The 7,810-nt window shown below is 45.0% G+C and overlaps 2 non-coding genes across 2 annotated transcripts; both read left to right on the top strand.

The window, feature by feature from the left end:
• Positions 1-4,299: 4,299 nt before the first annotated feature.
• Positions 4,300-4,418, top strand: LOC148043525 (5S ribosomal RNA). The gene has a single exon (XR_015698162.1). It is a non-coding gene; the product is annotated as a 5S ribosomal RNA (ribosomal RNA).
• A 1,058-nt stretch (positions 4,419-5,476) lies between these two features.
• LOC148043524 (5S ribosomal RNA) lies at positions 5,477-5,595 on the top strand. Its single transcript, XR_015698120.1, has one exon. It is a non-coding gene; the product is annotated as a 5S ribosomal RNA (ribosomal RNA).
• Positions 5,596-7,810: the final 2,215 nt, after the last annotated feature.

Genomic DNA, 7,810 nt, shown 5'->3' with positions numbered 1-7,810 from the left:
AATATAGAATATAGAATATAGAATATAGAATATAGAATATACAATATACAATATACAATATACAATATACAATATACAACATACAACATACAACATACAACATACAACATACAACATACAACATAGAATAGGAATAGAATAGAATGTAGAATGTAGAATGTAGAATGTAGAATGTAGAATGTAGGATAGGATAGGATAGGATAGGATAGGATAGGATAGGATAGGATAGGATAGAATGTAGAATGTAGAATGTAGAATGTAGAATGTAGAATAGAATATAGAATAGAATAGAATAGAATATAGAATATAGAATATAGAATATAGAATATAGAATATAGAATATAGAATATAGAATATAGAATATAGAATATAGAATATAGAATATAGAATATAGAATATAGAATATAGAATATAGAATATAGAATATAGAATATAGAATATAGAATATAGAATATGCTTGGTTGGGGGGGTTGGACTAGATGACCTACAAGGTCCCTTCCAACTCTGTTCTTCTATTCTAACTGCATTGAGCATCTAATCCAGTGTTCTTCAAACCTGGCATGTTTAAGAAGGGTGGACTTCACCTCCCTGAATTCCACAGCCAATTTGTTGGAATGTGGGTGGACCTCAACTCCCAGAATTCCCCAGCCAGAAATCTGCAAATTGAAGTCCACGGATCTTGGATGTGGAATTCTGGGAGTTGAAGTCCACCCCATCTTAAACTTGCCAAGTTTGAAAGACTGGTTGATCAACCTACAACAATGCGCAGAAAAACTACCTAAATGTCCACGAGAGGCCTCTGCCCAACCAAGTCTTCTCAAAACCCTCCAGAGATAGAGAATTTGCAACCTTCATAGATGAAGCATTTCAATGGCGTAAATTTTCCATCTTGGCTAAGCCATATCTCAACTGTTTGAGATTACTTTGGGATGTGCTCAACTGCCGTTCCTTTGTTTTCCAGACATCAAAGCAATGGCTGGAACAGTTTCCAGGAATATGTCCGCCACCCTCTTAACCAGGTCAGTAAAAGTCCCAACAAATGCTAAAGATTGGTGAGAGTTAATCATGATCACATTTTTGCTGGCTTGGGGTGTGTGTGTGTCAAAGGAGAACCCCGTTTGTTAGTTACTTAAGATTCTGCAGTTTAAGGGAACCCAGAAAATGAGTAACTCAATAATTTGAATACCGAAAAATATTCGTGTTGGAAGGGACCTTGGAGGTCTTCTAGTCCAACCTCCTGTTCGAGCAGGAGACTGTAGGAAGTTAGCACCCACCCAGCTCCTAGAAAAATGAGATATTTTAGGAAATATTAAAAGGGCAAAATATTTTCCCTAAAAGGGAGGCAAAAACTCAGCCCCCCTTCCACTATCTTTGTCAATGGGCCATTAAGGCCTGAGCCAGTCTACTCTACATAACAAAGACCTACCTCCTTCAGGCAGAGTAGGAATAGCTCAAAGCCCTCTACCCATCTCACCACATGGCACTTGGGAAGATTACATCACCCAGCAAGGCTCAACCAAGCCTGGGACTCAGGAAAGCCTACAGAGTTGCCCCTGCATGGCCCCACGGGAGTCTGACAACCAATCAGAATGCAAGCTCAAATTCAAAAGCCCAGAGAGGGCATAAAATCCAGGCACTCTCGGCATCTCTTCCTCCCCCCCCCCCCCGCACCCCAGGACCTCAAAGCATGTGGTCCTGTCCATCATTGAAAAACCTTCTTTCCAAGCAACTTCCATAAAGTCTTTTCCCCCACTTGGAACTGAACCCATTTCTTCCAACAAGACCCTATATCAGGGATCTCCAAATGTGGCAACTTTTAAGACTTGTGGACTTCCAACGCACAAAATTGCACAGCCAGCCTGACTGCCTGAGGAATTCTGGGAGTTGAAGTCCGCAAGTCTTCAAGTTTCCATATTTAGAGACCCCTGTCCTGCCCTCAATGGCTGTCCAATCTTTGGATGTTTGGGCCCATAGTAAACCCTGCAGCCACTTTCTCCTTGGCATGGAGTGATGGGGAATTGATTATCTGCATCCCTCCCATGTTTCTGCGGGATACTTGTTTGAGTTAGCGGGAACATTCCCTATGAATTAGATCTCCCCTCTTCCCAACTATTGCTGACAACAGGAATATATTCCTTTTTTTTCCTGGACTGCCTCAAAAGATCAAGAGTTAGGAGTGGAGATAGGAGTCACGTTCCCCAATCCAAGACTGCCATCTTCTGGTTTACAAAAAGCAGTTCCCTTCTTCCCTTAGGGCATTTTCAACCTTGGCCACCTGAAGACATGTGGACTTCAACTCCCAGAATTCCCCAGCCACAGCCATGTTGTCAGGGTTCCAAGTAAAGATGGAAAGATGGTTTTAATGGTGGACAGGACCACATGGCTTGTGTCCAAAACAGAAGAGGTGATCACATGCTTCATGTGAGATGGAGAGATTACTCCATCTCTCAGTCTCGGGGGTGAAATTATACGCCCCTCAGAGAAGGTTCGCAATTTGGGAGTCCTCCTGGACCCACAGCTGACTTTAGATCACCATTTGTCGGCTGTGACCAGGGGTGTCTTTGCCCAGGTTCGCCTGGTGCACCAATTGCGACCCTATCTGGATCGGGAGGCACTTCAGATAGTCACTCACGCCCTTGTCACCTCAAGACTGGACTACTGTAATGCGCTCTACATGGAACTGCCCTTGAAGAGTGTTCGAAGACTTCAGCTAGTCCAGAATGCAGCTGCATGAGCAATTGTGGGTGCACCTAGGTACACCCACGTTACACCTATCCTCCGCGAGCTGCACTGGCTGCCCATTGGTCTCCTGACTCACTTCAAGGTGCTAGTTGTTACTTATAAAGCCCTGCATGGCATCGGACCTGGGTAGCTGAGAGACCGCCTCCTGCCAATTACCTCCCATAGACAGATTAGATCACACAGGTTAGGTCTCCTCCGGGTTCCATCTGCCAGCCAATGTCGGCTGGCGACCCCCCGGGGGAGAGCCTTCTCTGTTGCTGCTCCAGCCCTCTGGAATGAGCTCCCCATGGAGATCTGGACCCTTACTACCCTCCCAGCTTTCCGTAAAGCTACTAAGTCCTGGCTGTTCTGGCAGGCTGGGGGCTGTTGAAATAGCCAGCCCCGCTCCATTTGTGACTGTTGTGTATTTTAATATTGTTTGTATTGTCTTATTTATCCCCTCCCACATTTTATTGTGAGCCGCCCGGAGTCCTTCGGGATTGGGCAGCATATAAAACCAATAAACGAAACAAATGAAACGAAACGAATGTTGGTGGAGAAGAGAAGGGAAGGGAAAAAGGGCGGAAGCGAAGCTGAGTCCCTGGTTTTATGTCCTCTCTGACCTTTGATCTTGAACTTGTATTCTGATTGGTTGCCAGACTCCCATGGACCCATGCAGGGGCAACTCTCTAGGCTGCGTTTTAAATCCAAGTTTGGTTGAGTTCTCAGATGCCATGTGGGGAGTTGGGTAAAGGGCCAATATTATCATGCCTTACTCTGGAGCTGAAGGGGAGAACTCTTTGTTATGTAAAGTGGACTAGCTCAGGCTTTAATGGCTCATCGACAAAGGGGCATGGGCAGGAAGCTGCAGGCATCTTAAACAGCCTGAAAATGACCTGAAAAATGGTCTGGAAAATGGCCTGAATACCACCCAAAAAACGGCCTGAAAATTGCCCCAGAAATGACCTGGAAAACGGCCTTCTTTTTGGGCATTTTTCAGGCCGTTTCCCAGTTGCTCAGCACCCATGAAAAGCAGCTGGCGATGGCACACATGCTCACAGAGAGGCCTCTGCATGCCACCGCTGGCATGCGTGCCATAGGTTCGCCATCACAGGTATAGGGTTTCCTGCTTGAGCAGGAGGCTGGACTAGAAGACCTCCAAGGTCCCTTCCAGCTCTGTTCTGATTTTGATTCTAAGCTTGGCAGCTTGAAAATGTAAGGGACTTCAACTCCCAGAATTCCCCAGCCAGTCAGCCAGAGGAGGAGATTCAACCACTCACAATTCCGCCTAGCAGGGATCCGGTTCTTTGCCCAACAATACAAATAGCAGGATTCCTTTCATCCAATGGACCAAAGACTAGACAATAGCAAGAAAATTTTTTGCCCAGTGCTTGGGATAATTACTACTACTACTACTGCTACTGCTACTGCTACTGCTACTGCTACTGCTACCAACAACAACAACAACAACATCAACCAGCATCACCACCGACACCCCATCTGAGGAAAAGTTCTAGAAGATATGAAAATGGATTTAGAAGGGGTTGCTTAAAAGCCGCAGCGAAGAGCCACTGAATTGTCTACGGCCATACTACCCTGAACGCGCCCGATCCCGTCTGATCTCGGAAGCTAAGCAGGGTCAGGCCTGGTTAGTACTTGGATGGGAGACCGCCTGGGAATACCGGGTGCTGTAGGCTTTTGCTCCTTGCTTCCCGTCCCCCTCCAGCCAGTTCCACTGTTGCTGCAAATTGCAGCCCATGCGGGAAATGGAATGCTACGTTTTTCCCCTCCCAGCCCGCTTGGGTGAGATCGAGGGCCCAGACATTTAAAATATTTAAAATAATTTAAATTGTCTTGTCTTCTTTCTTTCTTTCTTTCTTTCTTCTTTCTTTCTTTCTTTCTTTCTTTCTTTCTTTCTTTCTTTCTTTCTTTCCTTCCTTCCTTCCTTCCTTCCTTCCTCCCTTTCTTTCTTCCTTCCTTCCTTTCTTTCTTCCTCCTTTCTTTCTTCCCTCCCTCCTTCCTTTCTTCCCTCCCTCTCTTCTTTCTTTTCTTCCCTCCTTCCTTTCTTCCCTCCCTCCTTTCTTCCCTCCCTCTCTTCTTTCTTTTCTTCCCTCCCTCCTTTCTTCCCCCTCCTTTCTTCCCTCCCTCTATTCTTTCTTTTCTTCCCTGCCTCCTTTCTTCCCTCCCTCCTTTCTTCCCTCCCTCCCTCTCTTCTTTCTTTTCTTCTATCCCTCCCTCCTTTCCTCCCTCCCTCCTTTCTTCCCTTCCTCTCTCCTTTCCTCCCTCCCTCCTTTCTTTCTTTCTTTCTTTCTTCCCTCCCCCTTTCTTTCCCTCCTTTCTTTCTTTCTTCCTTCCCTCCTTTCTTTCCTCCCTCCCTCCCTTCTTTCTTTCTTCCCTCCCTCCCTCCTTTCCTCCCTCCCTCCTTTCTTTCTTTCTTTCTTTCTTTCTTTCTTTCTTTCTTTCCTTCCTTCCTTCCTTCCTTCCCATTCCTCCTTTCCTTCCTGTGAACAGATTGGCCCACATGAAGAATGAGATTCTGTGGTCTGTGGTGTGAATGGGTGAATCAATACACCCATCCACCTATACTGGTATATATTCATTTGGCTCTGCAGGGCAGCGCAGAAAAGCAGCAGCAGCAGCAAGAGAAACGGAGGGCCTGGGGGCAGGGGATGATGGGGCCACATTGTATCCCTGTGGATCGCTTTGCAGACTATTGAGTGGCAGCTTAAAAGCCCCAGCAAATTACTTATTTCCTGTCTACGGCCATACTACCCTGAAAGCGCCCGATCCCGTCTGATCTCGGAAGCTAAGCAGGGTTAGGCCTGGTTAGTACTTGGATGGGAGACCGCCTGGGAATACCGGGTGCTGTAGGCTTTTTGGCATTTTGCCCTCCCCTCCCTTGTCCATCCTGCCCTAAACTTTGCCTGCAAATTGCAGCTCCTGCAAAGCTGCGTTTCCCATTCTAACACTGGATCCAGTTCCAGCAGCTGGTCATTTTGCATCCGCTTGGCCAGAGGGACATTCTGGGCTCTGCAGGGCAGCATTGGCCTAAGGAGGGTGGAGAAAGCAGCAGCAGATGCCAGAACAAGAGAAGGATCACATTTTTATTTATTTATTTTATTATTTTATTCATACATATTTTGAATACAATGCATTGTCTGGGTGTATCATTTACAAAAGCAAGGTAGAGAATATGAACATATACTGTACATATACACATACACATACATACATACATATACTGCAGGGGTGGGTTCCTGCCAGTTCTAACCTCTTCTGTAGAAGAGGTTCCACAAATATACAGTGCCGTTACCTGCCCGTTCACACATCATCAAGATGAACAGCGAGAGGAGGAATTCTGGGAGTTGAAGTCCACAAGTCTTAAAGCTGTCAAGTTTGAACATCCCTGGGGGTTTTTTTTCTAAAGGGTTAGAGGTGCAAGGATCTTGTAACTTGACAGCCAACATGACTGGAGGAGGAATTCTGGGAGTTGAAGTCCACCAGGAAAAGCTGACTGGGGAATTCTGGGAGTTGAACAATTTCAGGGGGCTGAACGTTTTCTCCACTCCGAGCCCATTTGGGTTGAGATCAGGTGGCTGGACGTTTAAGATATTTAAGATCATTTAACTTTTCTTGTCTCTTTCTTTCTCTCCTCTCTCTCTCTCTCTCTTCCTTCCTTCCTTCCTTTTTTGTGTAAAAAGTTTTTTATTTTCCCTTTCAAATTCATTCTTAGATATACATTCTTATAATTGTTATTTAACATATGCCAATTCGCAACATTTTTCCACTTGTATATTTACATTTTAATATTTTTTTTATTTCCCCTCCCCCCAATTTAGTCATGTGTCGTCTGAGATACACTATATTGCCAAAAGTATTCGCTCACCCATGCAAATAATCAGAATCAGGTGTTCCAATCATTTCCGTGGCCACAGGTGTATAAAATCAAGTACCTAGGCATGCAGGTGAAAGGATGGGTCCTCTTAGGAGCTCAGTGAATTCCAGCGTGGAACTGTGATAGGATGCCACCTGTGCAACAAATCCAGTTGTGACATTTCCTCGCTCCTAAGTATTCCACAGTCAACTGTCAGCTGTATTATAAGAACGTGGAAGTGTTTGGGAATGACAGCAACTCAGCCACGAAGTGGTAGGCCACGTAAACTCGTCCAACATCAATGTGTGAGCTCACAAATGCGCTTCTGGAAGAATGGTCAAAAATCCCCATAAACACACTCCTGAACCTTGTGGACAGCCTTCCCAGAAGAGTTGAAGCTGTTATAGCTGCAAAGGGTGGACCAACGTCATATTGAACCCTATGGATTAGGAATGGGATGTCACTTACAGTAAGTCCATATGCCAGTAAAGGCAGGTGAGCGAATACTTTTGGCAATATAGTGTACTTATTTCATGTTTTGTTCCTTTTTCTTTCTTATACCTTTTTTCAAACCACTGGTAAAATTGCCCCCTCTTCCTTCCTTCCTTCCACCCTCTCTTCTTTCTTTCTTTCTTTCTTTCTTTCCTTCTTTCTTTTTTCTTCCATCCTTCTTTCCTTTTCTTTCTTTTTTCTTCCTTCCTTCCTTTCTTCTTCCTTCCTTCCTTCCTTCTTTCCTTTTCTTCCTTTCTTTTTTCTTTCTTTCTTCCTCCCGTCTTTCTTTTTTTCTTCCATCCTTCTTTCCTTCCTTCTTTCCTTTTCTTCCTTCCTCCTTCCCTCCTTCCTTTTTTCCTTCTTTCCTTCCTCTTTTTCTTTCTTCTTTCTGTCTTCCTTCCTTCCTCCCTTCTTTTTTTTCTTTCTTTCCTGTGAGCAGACTGGCCCACATTAAGAATGAAATGCTGCAGCTTGCCCTCAAGAAAACGTGTGAATCTTCCCAAACACATTTATATACACACACCAATACCGATATATATTCATTTGGCATCTGCTTGCTTTAGAATGACCTCCTGGCTTTGCAGGGCAGCGCAGAAAAACAGCAGCAGCAGCAAGAGAAAGGGCCTGGGGGCAGGGGATGATGGGTCCACGTTGTACTCCTGCTGATCACTGTGCGTGCTATTGAGAGGCAGCTTAAAAGCAGCAGCAAAGAGCCCATTCTCC

This window comes from Thamnophis sirtalis, unplaced genomic scaffold, assembly GCF_051295495.1.
Source record: "Thamnophis sirtalis isolate CommonGarterSnake01/CBP01778 unplaced genomic scaffold, rThaSir2_p1.2 scaffold_11, whole genome shotgun sequence".
Lineage (NCBI taxonomy): Eukaryota > Metazoa > Chordata > Lepidosauria > Squamata > Natricidae > Thamnophis > Thamnophis sirtalis.
This window is presented reverse-complemented; position numbering and strand designations above follow the sequence as displayed.